General features: G+C 40.2%; 1 protein-coding gene and 1 pseudogene across 1 annotated transcript in view; one reads left to right on the forward strand and one right to left on the reverse strand.

The window, feature by feature from the left end:
• The window catches only part of LOC122813548 (intracisternal A particle-promoted polypeptide), a 618,994-nt gene that overhangs the window by 21,407 nt on the left and 569,796 nt on the right, over nucleotides 1-27,791 (forward strand). The window lies entirely within an intron of this gene.
• Nucleotides 12,537-14,452, reverse strand: LOC122814251 (annotated as a pseudogene).

Genomic DNA, 27,791 nt, shown 5'->3' on the forward strand with positions numbered 1-27,791 from the left:
ACATTAGCATAGATGAGTTCTTTATGCATGAATATTGGCATGAGTTAAATTAATACAGTGGTTTAAATCCTCTGAGTGTAGTATAGAGGTAGCATTAGCATGAAGGTAGTACATAGGGTTAATCAATAGTGTGTAAGGAAGAACAAACTTTGTGTGTTATAAAGTATTTATGTATTAAGCAGGTTAGGTAGGTGGAGTGCAATTGCATTTCCATTTTTGGGAGAGGTAAGAATGCAGCTGGGTTTTGAAGTGTTCAGAGTTCTCAAAAATTCTTAGAGATGGAGGGAGAGAATTCCATTTTTTGACGACGGAAAAGGATAGGAGAAGCTGACCAGCGGGATGGTTTGGTTTATAAACAGAGATTGGATTTTGGTGGGTAGATCTTAGAGTTCTGTTTGGGGTGTATAATGTTAAGATGTTTGTTAGTGCTGGGCATATAGTTGGTTTGAAAATAAGTTTGTGAGTGGTGATGAGTTGGAGGTAGTCAAGGTAGTTTGGGAGTTCTAGCCATTGCAGCTGGTGGAGAGGTTTACAGTGGTGAGTGGAGTATTTGGAAGTGGTGGCGAACTTTGAGATTTTATTGTAACAGGATTCTAGTTTAGAAGAGATGGAGGAAGATAGGTTGGTTAGTAGGGGAGCACCATACATTAGTGAAGGTAGTAAGAAGATAGTGGTGAAGATCTGTCTTGTTGAGGGGAAGAGGAGGTGGGAGTTTCTGTACAGCATTCCAAGTTTCTGATTGGTTTTCTTTATATTTAGCTGAATATGGGTATTGAATTTTAGGTGTTCCTCAATAGTAAATCCAAGAAGTTTAGCAAAAGGAACAACTTTTGTAGTGGAGTTGGCAAGGCTTGTAATCTTGAGAGGTTTTGTCTAGGCAGATAGATTTTGAGGGAGAGAATAGAAGGATCTTTGATTTGTTGGCATTCAAAGAGAGGTGATTTTGGAGCATCCGGTTCTCAGTAGTTGAGAAGGCAGTTTGAGTTTTTGTTTGGAGCTCAGGGAGGTTTGATGCATAGCAAACTAAAGTTGAGTCATCTGCATATTGTACTATCTTAGTGTTAGGAATGGCTGCATGGAAATCATTAATGAAGATCTTGAAGAGCATAGGGCCAAGAATGGATCCCTGTGGTACCCCGCTTGGGGTGGGAAAGAAGGCTGAGATGTCAGTCTTACATTTTACTGCCTGAGACCTGTCAGAGAGGTAGCTGCTGAACCAGGTAATGGTGCTTTGTGAGCGGTTACGATTGGAAAGGTGATGAAGAAGGTGGGTATGGGAAACTGTGTTGAAAGCCTTGAAGAGGTCAAGGAGGACTGTGGATACAAGTTCTCTGGAGTCACGGGCATGGTTTGCAATGTCTAGAAAAGAGAGAAGAGCTGTTATTGTGCTATGGCCAGGACGGAACCCATGTTGTGTTGGGGTGAGGATTTGGTTATGTGTAATGAACGGCATGCGCTGGAGGTGGATGCATATCCAGAATACTTCTGTAAGAACTTCATGTTTATCAGGATCAAATGCAGGAATGGTTAAGGAGAGGCGAATTCAAACCAAGAGATGAAAGGTTAATATTAGTGGCACAAGATAGTGGGCTTATGTACACGTTGGTTTACAAAGTCCATTGAACATGTGGGAGAAACAGACAAGTGTAGATTTTGAAAACAGAATTGGAAACAGGAGTTGCACACCTCGTTGCTGGTTGTGACATACTAATGGCGGAAGGACTGTTTACTGAAAGGTATAATAATGTGGCAAGACTGTTGCACTGGGGATTATGCAAACATGGTATTGAAGTGGCTGAAAAAACACTGGAAACATGAGCCACAAAACATCATAGAAAATGATGAAGTCTACATTACATGGGATCATCCATTACCAACAGTTCAAAAGATAAGTGCTAGAAAACCGGATATAGTGGTCCATGAAAAGAAAACAAAAGTAGCATTGATCTTTGAAATTGCCACACCCAGTAACTACAGTGTCTTCCGTACAGAGAAACACAAAGTCATAAAATATCAGGATTTGCAGGCAAATATGAGAGCAATGTGGAAGAAAGATACCTAGACAGTTTCAATAGTAGTATGAGCAATGGGTCTTATAAAAAGAATCTACAGTCATATTTAGGTATCTTACCAATACATGTAACTCCATATGAATTTCAGAAGGAGTCTTTACTGGGCACATTGCGGGTGCTGTGAAGAGCACTTCCGGCTGACATCAAAGATTGAACCAATACTAATTTCATGAAGTTTAATCGTACTTTGACTTAGGAATAGGGTCCATTCCCATCATGGTATTTGAAGCCCAAAAGATTTGGAGAAATTAAAAGGGAGATGAGCTCTTACTTAAAGTTCCAACATGACACCAGATTGCAGAAAAGGAGAATGTATGTATTATTGCTCATAACCCTCATAACTGTATGCTGTACCTGCAACTCTTCAGCTTGTTCAACAAAAGATTAGCCTGACTATACATAGCTAAGCACGGTAGCTCAACAGCAGTAGAATAATGGAGCCGAAGGCAAAAACTCATAAGATTTTGCCATAACCTGTGTACTTCCATTTAGCCTACTTTGCATTTGGTGCTTGGTGCCAGACGTGCAGATGCAGAGGAGGCAGATGAATGACACAGAAGGAAGAAGATACATAGGGCAAGAGGGAGGCAGGGACCAAGTAGCGCATGACAGAAGCAGATTAATGGTGACTCCTAACAATATATAGGCAACAGCTACACATAAAACAGTGTACTAAAAACAGTCAATAACACTTGGCTAATGTATGGCTTAGAACCCTTGAAAGTATGCAAAAATCTGTCTGTAGATCTGAGCATTATTTCATTTCACACCACAAGGGAACTCCTGCTTCACAAACGTTAAATCACGCAGTTGTAGGACAGTGACAACTTACTGAAGAAGAAGGGGTGAACAGAGAGAGAGAGAGAGATGTAGAGAGAAGTAGCAAAAGTATTGTTTTTTCTGAGACATGTAAGACCACCTGTATGATGTGTTACTTATTTCATCATTATTAATTTGTCATGTTGTGTCCAATTAACTGCTTGTTTATAGGGAGTAAGAAGGGGTAGGGGAGTACAACCAGCATTAAGACATAAGCAGGATAAAGATATCTTACTGAGTCTCCTTGTTGGGGATGGAATGTTTTTGCAAATGTGTTTTTGCAGCAGTATTCAAATGGTTGTTGTTAATGAAATGTAAATAGAGATAAGTACAGACTTCTGGTTAACCATATGATAGGACTATAAAATGTCATGAAATAATAATTTGACCTAAAGCTGTAGTCAAACCCATGACACTGTACAAAAATATCAGATTACATATAGGAGAATTATCTCAAGATGACACATAGGAACTTCTAATTTATTATATCCATCAGCCTAAGAACTGTTATAGTAACTGTTTCACAGTGATGACTTAGTCTGCCTTTACTCTGTATTCTCAGCACAGTGAATTTAATCACATTTGTGGAAAAGTATCTGAAGTTAAAATCTTCAGCTTTTTCCATGGGGAGTTCACTGTCACTTAACACTGGTCTATGGTGCCAACCTTCACGCAGATGCTGAGGACAAAAAGTGAAGTTTTTTTTGATGGATGGGCTATTTCTGCCCATGTGCATTGTGTGTGGTTCTATTTTTGACTAGATTATGCATGTGAAAAAGGGGTTGATAAGACAGAGGTGAAAATGCAGGTGGCAAGCAGAGGGTAGGACACGGGAAATAATACAGGAATTTGCAAGAGGGTGATGGGAGAGCACCTTAGCTAACCCACTTCTTTACAACATAAATGTATTGTTCACACTATTTTATGACTTTGAGTCACCGCATCCAGGATGTGTGACAACAGAATAATGTTGTATAGCTAATTGGACCAAATTAAATGCATCAGGATGGCACATTAGCTAATTCGGCCAAATTAAATGCATCAGGATGACACATAGATGAAGTGGAGAGCTATGTATGGGGTGTAATTATTTTGTGGGATATGTGTCCATTTTTTTTTTGTTTTTGTTTTGTGGAGAGAAGGGAAATGGGAAAGGTGCTTTGGAATGAGAGGGTCAGGTAAATAAGGTAGCTTAGGTAGCAGATGTAGACATACAGGACCTACAAGACATCCAGGAGTGGTGATGGACACAACAGGTTGGGGGATACCCTGATTGGGGATAGGTAAGGGGATCTCCAAGGTGCATCCACGTCCAGATTGAGAACAGTGAGAATCTAGTCCTCACCTTCCAAACTGTTGTCACGGTCTCCTGTGGTCAGCTGCTTGGGTCAGTGCCGGATGTGGCATCATTTTGGCAATTTGATACAGGACTATTTCAACCCTACCAATTTGGGCACTGAGCCCCACTCCATAATGCCCTCCACCAGCCCTGTCAACTCCTGACAGGTGACAAAATCATCACCTCCACTACTACTACTGCTGCTCCTAGAGCGTACCACTGTACCAGTAGCTGGGGTAGAGCTATCTGATGCAGGTGGAACAGATAGGACAGGAATTGTGGAGACAATGGTGACAGGTTGAAACACAGATGTGCTGGGTGTCTGTGCTGCCTGTGGTGGTGCTGCTGCAGCCACCTGTGGATGTCTGGCAGGCCAAACTGCAGTTGGTCTACCTCCCTGTGCTGATGGTCATTTTTATCAGCAGCAATGCATTTTTAAACATGTGTGTGTGTGTGTGTGTGTGTATATATATGTATGTATATGTATGTGTATATATATATATATATATATATATATATATATATATATATATAAAGCTGCCATAAATAAACTATACAACAGAAGGAAGAAACTTTTGCAGAAAAGAGAAAAATCCCAGGATGCAAAAAACTCCCTTATCAACTGCAGTAAGAAGCTGAGATCCCTCATAAAATCCTCCAAAGCTAGTTACGAAAATAAAATTGCCAAAGGTTCCAAGGACAACCACAAGGCATTTTGTAGTTATGTCAAGAATCTAAATGGCAATGCTCAGATCTGCTCTGAGCTACAACAGAATGGCATCAAATATACTGATCCCAAGGATATTGCCAATATCCTAGCAGATCGATTCAGTGCCAACTTCACCCCCTAAAGGGCCCATCTCAATATCAAAAGATTGCCACATTCTGGTAATCACGGCCACACAGGTAAAAAACGCACTCTCCAAAGCTAAGAATACAGCATCCATGGGACCAGACGACATCCCGGGCTGTGTACTACATGAACTGGCACCCCACCCAAGTGTCATGTTTAATCATAACCTCACCTCAGGCTTTGTGCCCAATGAGTGGCGCACAGCTACAGTTATTCCACTCCACAAGGGGGAATCCACCATGGATCCCGGGAACTATCATCCCAGCAGTCTGACGAGCCTGATCTGCAAAGCCATGGAACGCATTATCATGGAACTTATAAACAAAGACATTGGCAACCTTCAAACACTGGGCCCCAGCCAGTTTGGCTTTGTAAAGGGCCGATCTTGTCTCCTCAACCTGATTGATTCTTCGAATCAGTCTCCAGACCCGTGCAACTTGCCAAGGCCTTCAACACCATCCCCCACACTTGAATCATAGATAAACTTATTAAGCTGGGCATTAATCCCTACGTCACTTGATGGGTTGCCAACTAGCTTACTGACAGAACCCACACTGTAAAAGTAACCGACTCAAAATACAGCTCCGGACAAGTGACAAGCGGAGTACCTCAGGGTTCAGTCCTGGGACCGCTCTTGTTTGGCATCTATTTCTCTGAAGTACAGGCCAGCACTAAGGGACTCTGGCTAACAAAGTTCGCAAATGACTTCAAACTGGGAGCCATTATTGAATCCCCAAATGATGTGGCTATTCTACAAAAGGGCCTTACAGAAACAGATGCTTGGTGCTGGAGCCATGGGCTCAAGCTCAATGCCAAGAAATGTATAGTTATCCCCTTTGGGAAAAACCAAGTACCCATGAATTACCACATAAGTGGCAGTACACTAAACACCGAAAGTGTGATAAGGGACTTAAGGACACAGGTGGACGGACAGTGGTCTCACTTTCGATAACCACATTGCCACAACAGTCAGGAAATCCTTCAATGTGGCACACCTCATCACTAAGAGCTTTTCATCCAGATAAAAGGAGGTCATTGTCCCACTGTACTCATCCCTCATTAGACCCATTATAGAGTACAACGCCCCATTTGGTATGTACCTCACAAGACACTGCAACAACTGGAAAGGCCGCAGAAATACCTCACTAAAAGAATTACAGGCCTAAAGCAGATGCCCTATGCTGACTGTCTAAAAAAACTCCATCTATACTCTGTCGCATATCGCCTACTCAGAGGCGATCTCTACTTAACATACAAGGCCATGTCAAACCCAGTGCTGTTGGACATGCTACACGTAAAGAAATCCCAATCACTCAGAGCCACATGCTCCAGGGATCTAAACCTGGTCATCATAATGAACAAAACATGCTGGAAGGATAGGCTCCTGACCCAGAGACTCACCATACTCTGGAATAGACTGCCCATACATGTCAAGCTGAGCGCCTCTTTGGCCCTCTTCAACAGGAACCTTGACGACTGGATGGGAGATAGGAAATTCACCCCGGGGATCACGTCAGTCACCCTGCTAGACAGGGGACCAGGGAAGTAAATATTCTGGGAAGAAATAGCCAGGAAAATGTTATGGCTAGGCTTGTATAGGCCCTAGGGCCAATAGCCTAGTACCAACCTATGAACCTATATATAGGTTTGTAGATATACACACACACACACACACACACACACACATATATGTATGCAAGAGAGTGTGTGTGTGTGTGTGTCTATGTATGTATGTATATATATATATATATATATATATATATATATATATATATATATATATATGAATGCACACACACACACTCATGTATGAAAAAAGAGTGATAGGGTAGGGGAGTCAAAAAAAGAGATAATTAGATCAATGGAATGTCACATTATTTTATTACTTCAGTACATAAACCAGTATGAGAAAAAATAAGTATGACTTGGCCATATCTTGATATGATGGGAAGGCATTAATTTGTTACACAATCAATTAAGCACAATAGCAAGATATGACTGTGTTGTATCAGATGTATGCCTTCAAAGTAAATAACTGCATTTGCAAAAATTGAATCATTAATGTCATGCATTATTTCAGTTCATATCCTATAAATACTATCCTGTACAAAAAATATAATGTGTGTCTTGTTATTCAGCCTACACATGATTCAGCTGATGTACTCATTGCCTAATACAGTAACCAAGAGCCACTGAAGCAGGTATGTAGACTTATATAAAAGTTAAGGTGTGTCTGTTCAAGATGATATACAATGATGGACTGAGAATACTTCTTTGTCTTGTATTTAGGCTTGATGCATGCATACTCGGTGCCTTCCTGAAGTGAGTTAGTCTCTCTTGATGTGCCTTTCAGTTTTTTGCTATCTCTGCTGCAGTGGTACAGTTCAGAAAAATATATAAGCGTAATGAATAATTGCATTTGCTGGCTAATTCATGCCACGTCATAGACAGGTGATGGTCAGTATACTTACACAACTGATAGGTGTTTGCAGTCCTGATGTCATTCTGCCATTGGCTCAGGAGGTCCCGCTTGTGTTTCTTATGTCACCATAATGGTAGTGACATTGCCCTCCAGTGCGTGGGATGCCAGTTATATAGAGACAGCTTTGGCTAAGCTATTCCAAGCCTCAGCATCATACTGAGACCCAGTATATTTCCCCCCACAATAACCTCTTTCTGTAGCACCTCATGAGGAGTACCATAAAAACCCTAGACTCCTCAACAACCCAGTTTTGTGTTCTAAATGGACCCCATCTCTACTGTTGCCAGCAATGTCTGCAGCAGTAAAATTAGAAATATCAGTCTGAATTGGCACTTAGCTCAGATCTGGCATGTAACAATTTGTGCTTAAAGATGCACAGCCTTGAGAACTGCATTTGTGCATGTGAAAGTACAGCAGTGACTTCCCAGGCACATTGACCTTGATTATGTCAAAAAGCGCAGAGACTATTAATCAAGGAGCCTTAATCCAGTGGGCTCGTACACTGAAAGGATAACAAGTACACACACAGTATTTCCAGATGCAGCTCTCTGCCTCAAGTGCAGTTTCCCTTAAGAGCACACAGAAACCACAGTCAGTCTGGGGCTGGTTTCTGCTTCTTTCTCCAGATCCCCAATAAGACTCTCCACTGGCACAGCTATAGAGTTGAGATCTCAGCTGAGTGGCCAAGCCAAGACCTCCAGCACCCTCTCTGTCCAACCAGTGCTTTGTGTCCATACTCAACTAGTTAACACACTTTTTTTGAGGTGTGATTTACACACACACACACACACACACACACACACACACACACACACACACACACCTGGGACAGGCTGGTATAGGTTTACTAGCTTTGCCCCTTTTTGCCCAGACTATAAGGTAATTATCACTGCCACCAGCCAACTCCTTATGAGCTACTTTAAGGTCCACAACAAAGGGTGTCCAGTCTTACTGTGAAATATTAATATTAATACAAATGGTAGTTTGACAAGGAGCAAGGCTAATAGGAGTGGTCCACACAGTATCACCAAATAAATATTTAAGTACTCTCAAAACTTAAATATCTTCTAGACAGATTAGCTACAATGAAAGATTTAAATATATTTAATAATAAATAATAGATGAACAAGAAATACTCAGTATATATTCACAGTAACATCAGAGTTCAAAATCACAGGAAATATTTAAAACAGCATTGCAGGACAGTGTCAAGTAAATAAAAATATCTAAACTAAGCTTTGCTATATTCCTGACTATATCTAAGAGAATTATACTATTCCCTAAATACTTACTTTTTCAGAACAGGGCAGATGTTTGGTGAATTGTTCCTGTTGTTGTCAGGTCCAATACAGAATGCACTCTCTCTCTCTCTGAGTTCTCAAATTAATATCCCAAATATTACTGCTGGGATAGCTTGCACTGATCTAACAAAATGTGTGTAAGTGTGTATTCAGACCCCCCCCCACTATAAAATTATCAGTTACCTTTATTTGAACCCTGCATTACCTGTCCTATTTCTCTAAACTCACTTTACTTACACCTTGTGCACAGAAAAAGTAACCCGACCGCTGCATTTTCTTCAAAGAGTAATATCCAGAGTGTTGACAGCCAGGCACAATCACCAGACTCATTTGCACTACCGAAGGCAGCCAGAATTAAATGTTTCACTTTTTTCCTTAGGATTTGAACTGTGTTTGTGCTCTGCTGACCGGAATGCATATGCAAAAGGCATTATAAAAAAGGGAATTAAAAAAAAAATACCAGATTAACACATTTAATGGATATATGTAGCAAGAAACAAAGCAGTTATAGCATTTGTATCACACAGTCATCCTTTTCACATCTGCAACAGCACAATTAGCAGTTAGGTTACACATAACTGGGATTTTATGTAATGGCAGTTGCTTGGAAAAAGGACCCACAGACAATGACAGAAGGCCGTTCTTGCCACAATACATACAATTACTCATGATATCAAAGTTTACAGTATATGTCATAATGACGTGGCATATGGATCATTTTTCCAGCATATATGACAGATTTGTCCACATTACTCATGTCACTATTTTTGTGTTAGCATACTGTAAAAAATTCATATCTTGCAACATCCATTGCACATATTATTAGTAATGAGAAGAGGTGAGTTTGCAACAAAAACGCCTATGTACTATATAGTCACATAGACTACTGGTAAGATTTTTAGCACATATCACAAACTTGCTTGTTCATTTCATATGCAGCATTGGATCTCAATACTTTTCCTAAATCCAGTCATAAAAAAACATTTCCACAAAGTGGATTTGAACTCTGCATCATATGTCTTATTTCTGTATTCTTCTCCTGTACACATTGTGCCACAGAGATACTTGCCTGATATCCACCCACCCGCTCCAGGCTTGTTTGGGCTGTAGAAGGTGCCTGAAATTAAATTTTTCACTTTTTCCTTTGGATGTAAATTGTAGTTCACTGCTAGGGACCACTAACAGTCCAGAGTACACAATGCCAAATGGCGCAAATAATGAAGACTAAAGAAAAAATACTGAAATAGAGGAAACATTAAGAAAGAAGTAGTTAGTGTATGATTCTGATATTTCCTCAGCTTGGTTGTCTTTCATCAGGAACACATGCTCCTTAAATATCATGTATGACATTGTTTATGTTCATACAGACATCACCATTCATAGGTTCCTAGACTAGTACTAGGCTAACTGCCCTTGCAAGCCATTTTAAGCCTAGCCAATTAGCCCTTGTGAGATTCAAACGCTGTACCTTGTGTTTGTAAGGCAAACACCTTAACCATTAGGCCACCCTCCCAACCCTGGATTAGACCCCAAAACAACAGGCCATTCCCAAGATACACTTGAAATTTTATCAGTATGTACCACAGGTGCATACTTATACTGTGAAGATAAAAATGAAGTTATATATACTCAAGATGTAACATGGTATCAGTTGACATTACGGGTACAACAGAATCAAGTTCTCAACTTTGTCCTTTGTAATTTGCAGTTAGATGTGTGGATGGCTGTGATGCTGGCAACAGGATAGATGATCTTTCCTCACACAATATAAAATAAAAACAACTGCAACACCACAGCTGTTTTCTTCTCTTTATTTTGTGAATATCATTCCCCGTGTTTCTCTAACAAGAATACTGTGTGATTTGCCTTGCAGTCGATACATCTTTCAGTGATTAATTTACTTCCACAAACAGTTATTATAAATGTTCGGAATGTTGCTGTCTTAAGTCAGTCAATGTAGTCACAAACATTCTTTTAAGTTCCTTCTCCCTGACAAACCCTTAGTATGTGTACATTAAAGAGAACTAACTGTGAAAACATGATTGTTCCTGCAGTCAGAGTAATCATTCACCCTTGCATGCAGTTATAAGATAACACTTCTCAGTGCTCATCTTTGCAGAGGTAGGGTGTGTAAATGTAGTGGTGTAGGTCCTTATACCATCTTTAAATTCCCTGCACTTAGTTTTGATTTGGGGATTCACGAATACTAATGAGTTCACACCTCATTTGCATAGTCACAATGCTCACAGGGCTGAGTCTGCACTATATCATGGTAATCGTATAGGCAAGGAATTTATGTTGTGGTAGGGGATAATAGATCCAGAGAGCTGCTTGCTGCTATTTTCTTGCAAAACCTGTTTCTAGTGTCACAGCTAACTTGATGCATAGGTATATTGCTCTTTTTAACAAAATGCATTTCTGGTCTGTTTCAATGTGTCAAAGGACCAAATTGTCAAAACCCATATGGTTCAGAACATATGTTGACAGTTTGGTTCATTGAACCATTCTGAGATAGTGGTACAGTAGGAATCAGGGAATGTGCCCTTTTTCCCACTGCATTATGATCTTGGAGTTGGTATAAACAATTAGCATAGGGTGTGGGGCACGCAGTGGGGCTTGCCCCTTGCAAAAACAATGCTTGTATTACTGGGGGGTGTTGTGTAACTTTATGTTAGTTTTTTAATTATCTGCATTGTTGACGATATGGTCTCAAAGATGGGGTTTGACAACATGGTTTACGATAAACTAAAAATAAATCCCTGTATTTCAACCTTATTGATGTATTACATTTCACAATGTACACATAGCTTGATTGTCTGCATTGTTTGTCCCTTGCTGGTGGCCTGGGCATGTATATCAGTTATTTTTTCCCATTACATGTTTGTGAAGAATGTAACATGACAGTATGGAAAATTTTCTGTGCTCATTTGGCCAGTTATTGCAGAAGAATGTTGTGTCTCTTACTAACAAGGTTAGGGGTTTGATGTTTGTAGCCCACAAAATGTGTTAAGCCTGTGATATATAACTGACAGCACTCTACAGAAATGGACATCCAAGAACAGTTGTAACCATTTGTAATGGACAGTGGCGGCTGGTGACTTCAAATCAAAGTGGGGCTGCAGGAGACAGCTGAATGGGTGGGGGCGTGGTCAACTAGAAAGGGGAGGGGCTATGGTCAAAACCACAAAAACTTTAACTTTAATTAAATACGCTGCCCTGGGTGCCAAACCGTCATTATGCAAGTCCAATCAAGACAAAATGAAGTGTAGAAGAAAGAAATATTTCAATGCATTGGCTGCATGACAGCTTACTTTATATCTAGATCAGGGGGTGTCAAACTCAATCACGTAAGGGGCCGAAATAAAAACACAATAGGCTAAGTCACGGGCCAAATTTTTTATTATTTTTTTTATTAAGATATATCTACTAAGACTAGTAGAAGTAAAGATACTTCATCATTATAAGAGACCATATCTCACACCATCCTGGTGCATTAATCAGTGCACAGAGCATTGAATTCCATCAGCGCCATCACTGTGTGCCTTAGCAAGGTGCATTAATCATGTTCTGAAAATAACAAAAAGCACAAAACAAACTGTATGTGTACTATAAACAAAAAAGTTCAAAAACGTTTTTTTTTAATACATTGAAATTTAGGTTTTGAAATTGCTCACCTACTTGTTTTCTGGCCAGATGTCTGAGACCGTTTTCCCCTGGTCAGTGAGTCAATGTCTGGTTTTATGTCTTGTGCTGTGGCAACCTGCAAAACAGCGTAGAGGTTTTCATTGGTGATGCGTGATCTGTGCATGTTCTTGTTTTGATTCATTATTGAAAACATCTGCTCGCACAGATAGGTGCTGCCAAACATGGACATAACACGGGCAGCATGAAGTCTTAGCTGTGGCATCAAGTCAGGGAGCAGTAGACAGTAAAAGTCCTCTATCTGGACATCCTGGAACTTTGCTCTCAGGCCACTATTGGCTTGAAGCTCTATCAACTCCATCTGAAGGTGATGGGGCGCACTGTTGATGTCAGCTGTGAAAGGATTGGCAAAGATGTCAAAGCCACAGTGCTGTGCTCTGAAGTCAGAGAAGCGCCGATCAAACTCATCAATTAACCGGCTCACTTTAGTAGCCAACCGAGCACAAGGAATAGCAGTGGATAAGGAGGCCGAGATACTCTTGACAAACAGGAAAGTGGGCAAGATTGTCCTGTTCTAGTTGGGACTTCCATAAGAGAAGTTTACGCTGGAATGCTGTGATCATATCAGAGATCTTCGTGATGACTTGTTGGTATCCCTGCAGCCTCTGATTCAGCTGGGCGAGATGCTCTGTTAAATCACACATCATAGCAAAATCACAAAGCCAGGCTGGATCTGACAGGGCATGAAAAGAGCGATTTGCTCCCTGAGCTCAAAAAATCGTTTGAGGACTTTGCTCCTGCTAAGCCACCTTACTTCTGTGTGGTATGGCACGTCTCCATGCTCTGCACCTACCTCCTGTAAAAACAGCTGGAACTGGCGATGATTCAGGCCACGTGCTCGTATAAAGTTTACTGTTTTTGTGACTGTGGTTATTATGTTATCCATTTCAAGAACCTTACCACACATAGCTTCTTGATGGATAATTCAATGATAAGTAATCAGATGTGTGTGGCAGTCATTATTTAGTATTTTCTCCTTCATTAGTCCAACCATGCCTTTTTTTCCTGTACACATTGCAGGTGCGCCATCGGTAGTTAGCCCCACCAACTTTTCCCAGGGTAATTTAATATTATTTATGGAGTTCTCCACCGCCCTAAAAATTTCCTTCCGTGTTGTCGTCCCATGCATTACAGCTACACCCAAGAGTTCCTCAGTGACAGAGAGGTCCATCTTCATGGCTCGTATAAAGATGGACAACTGCGCTGTATCAGTATTGTCTGTGCTTTCATCGACAGCTAATGAAAAAGCTAGATAACTGCGTGCCTCTTCAGCCAGCTGTGTTGTTAGATTTCCTGCAAGATCTTGAACTCAATCTGCAATGGTATTTCTTGACAAACTGACATTTTGGAAAGTCTGCATCTGGTCGGGGCACACCTGCTCACACACTTTTAGCATGCATTGCTTCAAAAAGGCACCCTCTGAAAAACACCTGGAAGCTTGGACAATTTCTTCAGCCACAATATAGCTAGTTTTCACTGCTGCATCATTTTTTGCTGTAGCTTTAGTAAACATGTTCTGCTGCGATTCCAGTTTGCCTTTTAATTCTTGGACAATTTTATGTCTTTCGTGAAGTGTATATTTAGCATTCTTACCTCCATGTTTGGTTTCAAAATGCCTACGTATATTGTACTCCATCACTGACACCGCCTCATAACATAAAATACACACTGGTTTGTCTTCGCAAAGTATAAACATATATTCGCTTTCCCATCTTTCATTAAATTGTCTCCCTTCTGCATCAACTATTCTTTTAAACATTTTGATTACCAGAGTCACGGATGTTGGCCTTGGGTAGAGCTGCTCTGTCAGGGATGACGCTCGCCACCAGATTGCAATCTAATGTTACCATTTCAGCATCTTCTATCTAAACTAGGTAGGAAGTGCACCACCCTGCATCAACTTTTCTCTTGGACATTTGCTGATTCACAGATGTTGGCCTTGGGTAGTGGTACTCCGTGCATGCACACAGTGATGGCACTGACACAGCCCGCTGATGATCACTCTCCTCGCCACCACATGTTACGCACCATTCAGGCACACAGGGATGACGGTGACACAGCCGTCTGATGATCACTCTCCTCGCCACCACATTATGCACCATTCAGGCAAACGGGGATGACACTGACACAGCGCGTCTTATAGCAGCACAAGACATTTAATAAGTCCGCTAAAGGATGTAAGCTTTTTGACTGCAGTGAAGCTTCCTTTTTATGACTGTGTGTGTGGATACTGCCAAATAAATACAGCCTTGGCAGTCTAGTATATTCAGTGCAGGAGAAAAATAAAAAAAACAAAAGAATACAACTCCTCTGCCATTCACTTCTTTTCAGCACTTGAGTAATTGCTGTATGAGCCATTCAGGCGCACAGGGATGACGCTGATGCAGTCGGCCGGCTCTCCTCACCGCAGGCCACATAAAATGTCCAGGTGGGCCAGATTTGACCCGTGGGCCTTGTGTTTGACACATGTGATCTAGATAGAAACAAAAAGATTGTGAGGCATGAAAAAATAAATTACTTTTTAAATACATTACTGGAATGCCAGTCAAAATCAAGTATAAGAAAAACAAGCAGCACTCAACTCAAACCACTTCTCCTTGCACTGCAGTTCTAATTATAATTTATATTCAGCTTTATTGAAGTACCAAGTAACATGCTGAAAGTAGCAATCTCTGTTCTAACCTCACTTGTAAAAATAATTCTTATCCAAAAAAGACCTGCTGCCTGACAACAACTATCTACTTGTTTCTTGGAGAAAACATGATCAAAATAAAAAATGAAAAGCAAACAAGAAACAAGCTCAAGATACATTGCTTAAAGGATTACTGTACAGGTAATGGACCACACATGATAGACTGGCATTCTGTTTGGTTTACAGGTAAAGCCTGCAAAGATGGCTGCAAGTGTAATTGACAACAAATGTAATGAGCTATTTAAAATAATGTAATCCTGTCCTTTATTATAAATACTGTCGTATGCATTTCAATACCCAAGGCTTCTACATTATCTAGTTATGCAAGTATTCTCTGCATGGCAACAACAGAAAGGCTTTCAATGTTGGCAATTCTTTAACAGTATGCTTATTAAGGCTTACTTGCATCTTACAATCTCAGACAAGCTTACCTGATGCAAAAACAAAGATAGGCAGCAAACTGTAGAATTCCAACCAGTTTATTGTTAGTGCTTTAGTTCAGGAAATACATGAACTTCTTCAGACAAAGAAACCCCAAGAGTCCTTGGTTAAAATAAAACTGTCAATTAAGATGAGGTAATTAATTATAAAACCAATTAATATAACTTGAGAAATTTAAAGAGCCAGTGTTATACAAGGTAAAATGTATATGTAAATAAATATAAATGCTTCTATTTTTGAAAGGGATGGGCCAGCAAGAGATAAATGTAATTGCATCCTTGTTAGATCTAGTTTTGAATAATAACTTTATGCTTTTTGACAAAGAATATTTTTTGCAAAAAACTGGGGTAGCCATGGGCTCCCCATGCGGAGTCAGTTTTGCAAATTCAGTCATGGCATTTTGGGAAAGGCATTTCCTATTTCAGAACTCCATTTTCAAGGAAGATGTAAAATGGTACACTAGATATCAGGACGACATGTTTTTTATGTGGAAAGGAAGTCTAGATTTAGTAACAGCTTTTATTAATGAAATCTCCAAATTCACAGACTTCCTAGGTTTCACTTTTGAGTTCAACACAGTCTCCATTAATTTTCTGGACGTGTCACTATCTAAAGATAGACCCAATAATAGATTTAAAGCTAGTATTTTCAGGAAACCTTCTTACTCAAACACTTTTCTACACTTTAGTAGTAGCCACCCATTCCACCAGAAAAGGGCAGTTATTAAGGGCCAACTGGTTAGGGCAGCCAGAATGGTCTCATCAGAGACTGACTTTCTGAATGTAACACACTGAACAGCTTTTTCAACAATTGTTTGATGAAGTGGCTACTAAAAAGACTACTGGTCATTTTAAACCTATTCTATGCAAGGGTTATGGAGAAACAATAAGTGATACTCCCCCTGATGAGCATAGGGAGAATAGCATTAGGAATTATGATGGCAAAATAAGCTTTCTTACTACTTTCTCTATTGATGCACATGCCATTAAGACTATTATGATTAAAATTGGGCTATAATATCAAAGGACAGTGCTATTAATATGAAATTGGGAGACAGACCACGTGTTACCTATAGAAGAGGTCTAAATTTTAAAGATTTGTTGGAAAGGAACAATCAAAAATGCCCTAACAACCGGGGGATGAGAAAGTGTGGGAGATGTCAGCAGTGCCAGCACATTATGGTAACTAATAAAGTTTGCATACGTAACAAAATCTACACCATCAATGGAATATTTTACTGTGAAACAGCAAGAGTAGTATATGCTGCTTTATGCCAATGTTGCCAAAGCTACTACATTGGTAAAACTGAAAGAATGTTTAAGCAGAGAATTTATGAACACCAATACCAAATTAGTAGGGATAATACCACAAATGCTTTGGCTAGACACATTCTAGAATACCCCACACATAAATTACAGTTTACAATATTACAACAAACAGGAACATTATAGGTTCATAGGTTCATAGGTTCATACTAGGCTATCTGCCCGAGGGCATTTACAAGCCTAGCCCATAGTTTTGTGGCTTACGCCACCCCTTTAGTATGGGGAACTATACCCATTATTTTGCTGTGCCTCTGTTGAGCAGTGACACTGAGGTAATCCCTGGGGTATATCTGCGATCTCCCATCCATTGGTCAAGATTTCTCTTGAACAAGGCCAGCAAGGTGCTCTGCCTCACATATACCGGGATTTTATTCCACAGCATAGGGAGTCTTTGGGTGATGAATCTATCCCTCCAGCACGTCCTATTAATAGCCGTGTCGAGGTTTAAGTCTCCGCCCTTGTGGCTCTGACGGATCTAGATTTTTGAGGTGAAGCATATTCATCAAATCTGGGTTTGACATGGCCTTGTATGTTAGGCAAAGGTCACCTCTGAGCAGCGTGCGACTGAATAGAGCTGGAGTTCTTTCAGTCGGGCAGCATAGGACAGATGTTTGAGACCCTTTATCCTTTTGGTGAGGAACTTTTGTGGCCTCTCCAGCTGCTGCAAGTGTCGGGTCAGATACATTCCGAATGGGGCATTGTACTCAATCATTGGTCTGATGAGTGATGAGTATAGGGAGACTATGACCTCCCTTGATCTAGATGAGAATCCCTTCATGATAAGGTGGGCAATGTAGAAGGTCTTCCTAACTACTTTAGCTACATGGGTGTCGAATGACAGACTACTATCAACCTGGGTCCCCAGGTCCCTGATAACTTCTTCTGTGCTCAGTGGATTGCCACCTATTTGGTAGCTAGGGGTAACCTTGTTTTTCCGAAGGGTATGACTATGCATTTTTGGCATTTAACTTTAGGCCATGGCTCTGGCACCAGTTATCCGCTTCTGTGAGACCCTTCTGAAGGATATCTGTGTCAGATGTGTTTTCTACTATGGCGCCCAGTTTGCAGTCATCTGCAAACTTTGTCAGCCATAACCCTCCTGTGTTTGCTTGTACTTTGGAAAAGTAGATGCCAAACAAGAGTGGGCCCAGGACTGAGCCCTGTGGTACACCACTTGTGACAGGCTTTGAGTCTGACATGGCGCCAGCAACTCTGACCCTGTGGGTTCTGTCACTCAGCCAGTTTGCAACCCATCTTGTGATGTATGGGTTAACATTTAAGCTGATGAGTTTTTCAATGATACCCGAGTGGGGTATTGTATCAAGGCCTTCGTCAGATCGAGGTAGGCTTTATGGTCTGCTTTTACCTCATCAATGGCTTTGGTGACTGTTTCAAAAGTCAACCAAGTTTAGAAGGCATGATCTGCCTTTGACAAAGCCAAACTGGGATGGATCCAAAGTCTGCAAATTCCCTATGTCTTTATTTATGAGGTACATTATGATCCTCTCCATGGCTTTGCAGATAAGGCTTGTCAAGCTAATGGGCGGTAATTTCCAGGGTAGGTGGAGGCAGCGCCTTTGTGATGTGGGAGCACAGATGCAATGCGCCACTCCTGGGTGCGTATCCAGAGGTAAGACTATGATTAAACAGCTGTCCTAGCTGTGGGTTTAATTCCTCGTTGAGTTCGTGGAGCACACAGCCGGGGACACCATCAGGTCCCATGGATGCTGTGTTTTTGCTTTGGAGAGAGCAGTTCTCACTTGGGCGTTGGAGATGTTTGGGGGTGCTGCAATCGCTTGGTATAGATATCTCTCCTTTTGGGGAGGGGAGAAGTTTGCACTGAACCTGTCAGCCAGTATGTTGGCAATGTCTGTAGGATCAGTAATCTTCACATCATTTTGAACTAGTTCTGAGCATATCTGGGAGTTTCCTCCCAGGTTTCTAACATAGCTAAAGAAGGCCTTATGATTGTCTTTTGAGTCTTTAGCTATTTTTCTCTCAAAATTAGCTTTGGATGATTTTATGAGAGCTCTTAGTTTTTTACTTATAGTGATCAAGGGTGTCTTACCTTTTAAGGATTTTGCTCTATCTTGTAGTAGCTTCCTCCTTTTGTTGTAGAGTTTGTTTATGGCTGGGGTCCACCAGACTGGACGCTTGCCTTTGGTACAAAGAGTCTTTGTTTTGCTTGGGATTGCCTTATCCATGCAGTCCTGCAGGTGCTGGTAGAAGGCATTTGTAAGTGATTCAGCGGCTTGAGTACGGTTTTCCGCCGGCTCGGGGGCCTTAAAGGAGACCACACTAGTCTTTAGAAGTGTGAAGTCGGCTTCGAAGTTCTTTACTGTGGTCTTTTTATTTCAGGTGGGGGTGGGATGAGGACCTCCAGCGAGATTAGTTTGTGATCTGATCTCACCAGTGAGGGGTATACTTCCGGTGTTGAACATTGTGCTCCCATGTTCGTGATGATGAGATCAAGTATGTTTTCTCCTCTTGTGGGATGGTGACTAGTTGTTCCATGGCATTTGAGTTTATGAATTCCAGGAACTTTTGGGCTAGGGTGTTTGGGCTTGAGTAGTGTTCCCAGTCTATATTAGGGTAATTGAAGTCACCTAGTATGATGGTGTTTGGTGATACATTTATCCCCTCTAGTGTTTTCAGGAAGGCCATGTGAGGTTCCTGAGTTTGTGAGGGTGGCCTGTAACATGCTACAATTTGCAGAGCAGTCTTGCCTATGGTTAATTGCACCTGGATGGTCTCCGATGCATCGTGCGTTGCCACCATTCTTGAGGTGTGGGTGCCTTTGATGAATATGGATACCCCCCCCTCCTTTCTTGGTATTGTCCGGATTTTGGGGCCGGAACGCATGATAAGAGGTAAAACCTGATAGTGCTGGGGTGCTCTCAGGAGCCTTGAACCAGGTTTCTGTCACTGCACAGACATCGATGTCCTCCATACTGAGAAGGGCCTCGAGTGCGTGCATTTTGAGATTTAGACTTCTGGCATTGAGCAGCATTACCCTTAGTTTTTTTCCTTTTTTGTTCTAGGGTGGTAGGTTTAGAATTTGAGCCTTGCCTAAAAGGCACTATGGGGTGGCAAGAGCCTTTGCCAATATCCGAATCCCAGGGTGACAGGTGCAAGCCGTCCCTTGCGAAGCAGCGTGGCTTGTCTAGCATGTCATCCCAGGCAGACAGACATTGGATCCCCTTTGAATGACACCAGAGTTTAAGCCAATTGTTAAAGCTGATCATCTTATCTCTGTATTGTGGCATCATTCTTGGTGAAGGTAGGATACTGCTCAAGGTCAGGGTCATACCTGCCTGGGCTACATAATCAGAGAGCTCCTCAATGTCTCTTTTCATGTAGTCCAAGGAGGTACGTCTCAGGTCGTTTACACCAGCGTGGACAATGACTGAGTCGTATTTGTACCTGCTGTTGAGAGACCTGAGTGCTTGCGTTATGTGGCGGATTTTAGCGCCCGACAGGCAGCTTACTGTGACCTTCTCCTTACTCAGTCTGGTGAGCGGGACGTCAGTGTGTCTGACTATGGAGTCACCAATGACTAGTGTGTCTGGCATTGTGTTTGGCCTTAAGGGCTGTGACTGTTTGACACTCTGACTGTGAGGTCTATGTGTTGCAGGTGTTGTGTTCTGAGGTGGTGGTTGTTTGGGTGTCTGCTTTGGTGGCCTCTGCTGTTTTGGTAGATTTTTGATCAGAGCCGCCAAGTATGTCTTTGTGTGTTTATGTGTATGATTTGAGGTTGTGATGGTACTATGTGAGACTGGGTCTATAGTGTGTGTGGTAACCTTCTCCTCCTGACTGGTCTTGCCAGTCCTATGTTGAGAGAGCTCAGCCTCCAGTTTGGCCGTATAGTTGCATCTCTCGCATGTATTTGTGTTTTGTGGGAGGAGGAGAGGGTTGTCTGTGTACATGAGGCAATTGTAACATTGCCTCAATATTCCCAGGTTCACCAGCTGAGCAGGAGAGGACACTAGCAACTGATCCTCGACATGCTAGAAGGACTAGACAAAAAACTTTAAAAGAGATTCCGGGGACGTGGGTGACCGAGAAATGGGGGTTTGCCTTTTGGGGTGCTATCTATAAGAGTGCCGTATCAAGGTAATAAGTACTGTAGGAGCAAGTGCTAGGTTTAACAGATAGAGAAAAGTCTACTTGGAGTCAAGTAGAGATGATTTTTTTAGGTATTAGAGAAAGTGCTAGTAACAGGGATGCTTAAAGGTAAGATTGAAAAGAATGCACTCTGCAGTGTGCACTAGAGAAGTTAGATATGAAAGTAGGTAACTTGAGTTTTACCTGTTTAAAAAGTTAAGGTTTAGTGGAGAGTTACTATTTTTAAAACAGTAAGATGGTCTGAAAGGGGTGGTTACTTTTGTATTTTGATACTATGAAATACTGTAGGATGGCCAATAAATTTAAATAATTGAAGGGGTGGGATTTCAAAAGTGATGGTTTTGTGATTACTCACATAAGCCAGTGAAAGTAGAGAGAAATGAGATATATGGTCAGATTAACATAAGAGGTGGGCAACTAGAAAGACAGTGGTATTTAACAAGACAACTTAAATGGGTGGAAGGGAGGGAAAAAATTCTGCCTGACTCAGAACAGAGAGAGCTGTGGTCTCTTTTGAAGTTTTAATATGCTGTTAAAACAGAATGCAAGCAAAACACAAGATAAAGAAAACAAACTACAGTATTCAAACTATAGAAAGGCAATACAGAAATACAAAAAATAACAGCAAACTAACCTTTCCTTCACAGCAAAGTGTAGCAGAGTCTGGATGAGCCTTTCTGGTAAAGCCATTAGAGGTGGGCCCTGGGATTTAAAGCTTGAAGAACAGGAACTTGTTTGGCAAATTAAAACATATGCACATATTCCACCAGGGTTTAATGAATACTACTCCATAAAATGTATTTTGAAATTAAAAGCCCTACAAAGGTGAAATTTGGTTGTATAACAACTTTTGTAATACTTGAATGAATTTATAAATATGTGTTTATACATATCTATCAGTATATATTTATACAACTTTTATATTTCCATTTGTTTGAGTTGTTCAAGTTATCTAGCATTTAACAGTATTTAGATTAATTTATATACACAAGAAAATTAAGTAATAAGACTGATGTGTTGTGATTTTTAAATTGTTGCTGATTTTTTTAAAAAAAGCATTTCTATTTATTTACATATACATTTTACCTTGTATAACACTGGCTCTTTAAATTTGTCAAGTTATGTTAATTGGTTTTATAATTAATTATCTCATCTTAATTGACAGTTTTATTTTAACTGAGGATTCTTGGGGTTTCTTTGTCTGAAGAGGTTCTTGTATTTCCTGAACGAAAGCGCTAACAATAAACTGGTTGGAATTCTACAGCTTGCTGCCTGTCTTTGTTTTTGTTTTTAGTTACAAGTTTATTTTTTGTTTTGAGCTTACCTGATGGTCATTAAAGCATTGCTACTTAAACACAGAGCAACAGGCACTTTCTGAGTAATAATAAGCATAAATCAACAGTATAAAAATATGACAGAAACCAGAACATTCTACAAAATCAAGGATAGAATAAAAGTAGTACTTGTGTCTACCTTGGATGGGGGGATACTCTGCACATTTACACTGTATAACTGCTCCTTGCCTTGCTTGGACACATCCAAAGTCACACTACATGGGGGAGTGGGGTGCAACAAGTATGTCACAATATGCAATGTCTCTAACTGACTGTGATGGCCCTGACACATTTGTCATACCTCTCAACCTCAGAGCAAGAAATCTGGACAAAGCCATACATAGAAGTGGGACAAAGGTCCAAAAATAAGGAAAATTTTTAAATATTGCTCTTATAAACTTAGAAAGATAATAGAATAGTAGGTCTTGCATTAGTATGAATTTTCTGAAGGGTATGAAATCTGAAACTCAAATGTCTGTCATTTATTTAACTTCAGTCTTTAATGATTTACCACTAATTTGCCAAAAAAACACAATTTTATGAAAAATGGACCAAAAATGTGATGCAAAAATATAAAATAGCCACACAATACAGCTGGGAACCTGTCAAAGAAGGGACACTTTTTTAATATTAGTACTGCTAACTTGAGCAGTTGACAAAATAAAAGAATCTACATGCATTTCTGAAATAAAAGTAATCTATAACTCTGATTATTACAGTTATTTCTTAATTGTAAACCCTCTACGTATTCTTCTAAAATTCCCATTTTGCGGCGGGATTATTAGGGGAATAACAACATTTTGAGCCAGAATCGGAAAAGTTGAGAGGTTTGGATATACCTAATTCTTTAAAGCAATTTATTTGCACGTACCTCTTAACCTGTTAATGTAGGAAATCTGGACAAGGCCAAATATACTGGGGAACATATAAACAGTACTAAAAATTGTTGTATAAACTGAGACAGTTAGAATAACAGGTCTTGCTTTAGCATGCATTTTTCTGAAGGTTATGAAGTCTGAAACTCAGTGTCTGTCATTATTTAGTGACTCAATTCCTAAATTATTTGCCAGAAAACCACACATTTTATGAGGAACAAACCAAAAATAAGAAGCAAAAATCTATTCATTCTGTGAAAATCTGGACTGTTGAGAGGTATAGTTCAGCCGGGGCTATCTTCGAGTTTGCTGCCCTTCCCCTTCACAAAATCATGGTCGAATGGAGCCTCCCCCCTGCAGCCATTCCAGTAAACCATTACTTGGCTATTTCACCCCATTTACTATAAACACTAATGTGCATACTGCTTTACTTGTACGATGATTTGGACTTCATTTGTAAGTTTTATTTTGCATTTTACAGCACAAACACTAAGACATCTTCTAAGCAAAGCAATGCAATCTCACAGTGAAAACAGACTTAGCATTAAAACTTCTCTGCCCTTGAAACTCACATTCATTGAAACAGCATTGAAACCCACATTCAAAGAAAGTGCATTTTGCCATTGGCAGATAAAGATTAACTTTGGGCTGTTTTCAAATTATAGGCCCCTTGCACATGAAACATACACGTGGTCTTTGATACACCTTTCTGATTGTATTAAATTATATTCCTTGTACAATATAGCACAGTTGTAGAAGGCGTTTTAAATTTGTTTTGAACATTTTTCCAGTAAACAATGAAACAAAATGCATGCACCAATAATGACAAAACTGCCCAATTCAGAACATTTTTCCAGTAAACAATGAAACAAAATGCATGCACCAATAACGACAAAACTGCCCAATTCAGAACATTTCTATCATAAAAGTCTACTCAAACTTCTAAAGTCCACCAGTATCAGTAAATATGCACAATCTCTGAAGAAGTAAAAGTCATCTAATTAATTCCACATTAAAGAAATCTGCAACTAATGAAGAGGATGCTGCTAGCAAACTTTATATTTCATTGTTTCATCTACAAATAAAGTGCCTGTTGCCCTTGAGGAATACATTGCTTATGTTGCATTAAAAAACAATAAGCTAGTAATATTGCAATAAGGAATGGATGACAAACTGATAACAGGTTCATAGTTACTAGGTATCTTCACCAAAAAGGACTACAGCATCCACCCCCTTTACAGTACAGTACAGTACAGTATCAGCAATGCATCTACCTACTGTGGGAGTAGAACCCACAGCCTTCTGCATCAAAAGCAAGTACACTGCCTGTTCTGCTATTAACAATGCAAGCAGACTCAGCATAAGCATCACTAAACTTTTGTTCCCCTGCAGCTCTCAGCTTCTTGTAAAATCTACTTGACACTCAGCTGTATCTCTGAACTTTGCAGCACAAGAAATCTGGAAAAAGCCAAAATTTAGGGGGAGGGGGGCAAAAGACCAAAAAACAGGGACACATTTTAAACATTGCTTGTATAATGTTGGAACGTTCCTAGACTAAAATGCTGTGTTACCACCGTACATTTCACTGCCAAGTATTGAACCCAGGACCCTGTGCAAAACAGTCAGAGCAACATACCACTATGCCAAATCATCTATTTTATGAAAGAGAGGAAGACTGAAACTTAAATGGCTACCATTTAGTGAATTCAGTTCTCACCATAGCTCTCAACCTCTTAGCAAAAACACGTAGACAAAGCCAGTAATGGGGGAATACAGCCCCCAAACATATTCAATGAGTTCAGTTATCACCATAGCTCTCAATCTTGGCACACAAAACCTGGACGAAGCCAATAATGGGGGAATATAGTCCCAAAAATAGGAACAAATTTCAAATATCCATCTTATAAACTTAGAAACTTGCTATAATAATAGGTTTTGTGTTACCATGTACTTTTTGAAGAATATGAAGTCTGAAATTCCAGTGCTTGTCATTTTTATTTATTTAACATTTGTTAACCAGGAAAGTCTGACTTGAAACAAAAGCCAATTTTTGGCAGAGGCACAGGAAGAAACACTCCAGACACATGTCTTTGTAAGATGGGAGGACACCAGAGCAAACCCACACAAACACAGGGAGGACATGCAGATTCAACATAGAAGGCACCCCAACCAAGAATCAAACTAGACCTGTAGCTGTCAGGCAGCAATGCTACTACTGCACCACTGCACTACTGGCTGTGTTAAGAAACAAAAATACAGAAACCACAGATTTTATGAGGATCAGAACAAATATGAGGCAAAATCTGCATTTTATTTACAAATGGTGGTGGGTAGGGCATTCAGGCTCTTGCCACTTGGGCCCAAGGTACAGGGTTCAAGCCTTATTCTCTACCCACCATCATGTAGCAACTGGGGCATTTCACACACACACACACACACACACACACACACACACACACACACACACACACACACACACACACCATTTGTTAATCTCCTGCTCAGAGAATGGTGCCACAGTGCTTCATATCTGCTTCTTCAACACTAGGCCAAGTCACTCATGAATACATCAGTTAGGCTTCAAACTCACATCAGGACTGTTCTGTGTTTCAGATCATTTCCTTCTAATTATGAGCTTGTTATTTCCTTTATTAATTGTTGGAATCCCTCTCTAAACTCTGTCCATAGTAAATCATGGTCGATGGACAATTGCAGTCAGTCAGTAATGGCAGACATTAGAGTGTCATACTACTTCTTGTTTAAAAAAAATGTTTGTGATGCAGAACCTGGGCTGTATTAACTTTTACATTGACTAAGAGCGGTATTTCAGGAGTGTGCCCCATATGACTTATTGTTCAGAAAAAAACTGTTGTTCTGTTAACTTTTTACATGATTTCAGATTAATATTTAAAAGACACAGGTGTCTAATGTGCTCTCTCCCCTCTGTATTACAGACTTTGCTGTTTAGTCTGAAGGTGTTTAGAGGTATTGCAGCCACTCCCCCATACATATGTATGTGACACACACACACACACACACACACACACACACACACACACACACACACACACACACACACGCACACTCTCTGACACTTACAGTAGATCGAACACATTCCTGTCCTGATTGCCCTCACAGGCACACTTCATGTCCACTGATACACACACTGACACCTATTGTACCTATTCCCCTAACTAATCCCACTACTGAAACCACTCAGGCAGATACATGTCTGCCCACACAAACTCAGTCACCTGAGACCACTCATGCCACTGCAGACATGCACACACGCTGTCAGTCCTCACCACCACTGCCATCTCTCTCACTTACCAGATCATACCTTTTACATGGTTTCTCTCATTGACTAGTGGAGAACGCATCAGGGGAATGCAGCTTTTCATCCTTTATTAATTTGTCTGGCTTTACTATTTTTTTCAGCCAAGTGATTCTCTAAATAGCTGAGCTTCATAAATCCCTTGGAGCAGTTGTCACCGTACAGTTCAAACAAATATTCATATCTCTGGAACCATAAGGGTTATTAGAAAACTGTTAATGTCAAACTATTCATGATAAATTAATATTTACATTAGTGGCATTTATTCAGTTTGATGCTTTAAATTAAATTTTATAAGTCAAAATAAAAGCAGTGAATATTAATTTGTAATGTTGTATAAACAGCTTACGATATCTCAGTAACCATTCAAGCAAGACACATACTGCCAGCAGGATTTTCTTCATACAACTGTGAGCTTTCATACGAGGCTGTCTAGCTCTGTCTGTGTTACCTGAATGTTCACATATTTAGAGAAATATGAAAATTATTACAAAACAAATAAACGGTATACAAATAATGTCTCTTTAGTTGCATTAGACAGAGGTCAAATATCAATACAGTAGTGTTTGCCATCATGTTTGCTTTAAGATTAAATTTTCTGATACCTTGTATGTAGCATGGTTTTGGAATTTTCATGCAAATATGTGCAAGCACTTGAGACCTAAAGGCGTCAGTAGGATGTAACTGCAGAAACGCCTAGAGGTGCACTCAGCTGCAATAAGTTATGAATAGTTTTTGAGTTTGGTAGGAAAGGGGTTCCGTTGTTTAGCTATAGATAACTTGGTAGAGTAGGTCTTCATAATGATTATTGGACTTTGTTAATGTAATTAGACACTGCTCTTGAGATCAGAGTTGTGTCCTAGGTGTATTTTTTTCAGACGAGGTTGCTGTTGCTGGGCATTTGTTCGGTGCATAGAGAATGTTGTGTGCTGCTTTTAGCTGGTTGTACTTCAGAGGGTTGTGATGTTATAGCTGAAGTAAGTTTCTAGAACTAGACAGTGATGTGTTTTGTTTGTGGAGTTAGTAGCACATTTTGCTATCCTTTAATCAGTAAAGCATAAGTAAATATTTTTTTTCTGGAACTCCCTTGCTTTCTC

Source organism: Protopterus annectens, chromosome 10.part0 (genome assembly GCF_019279795.1).
Source record: "Protopterus annectens isolate FY-2018-M chromosome 10.part0, PAN1.0, whole genome shotgun sequence".
NCBI classification, from domain to species: domain Eukaryota; kingdom Metazoa; phylum Chordata; order Ceratodontiformes; family Protopteridae; genus Protopterus; species Protopterus annectens.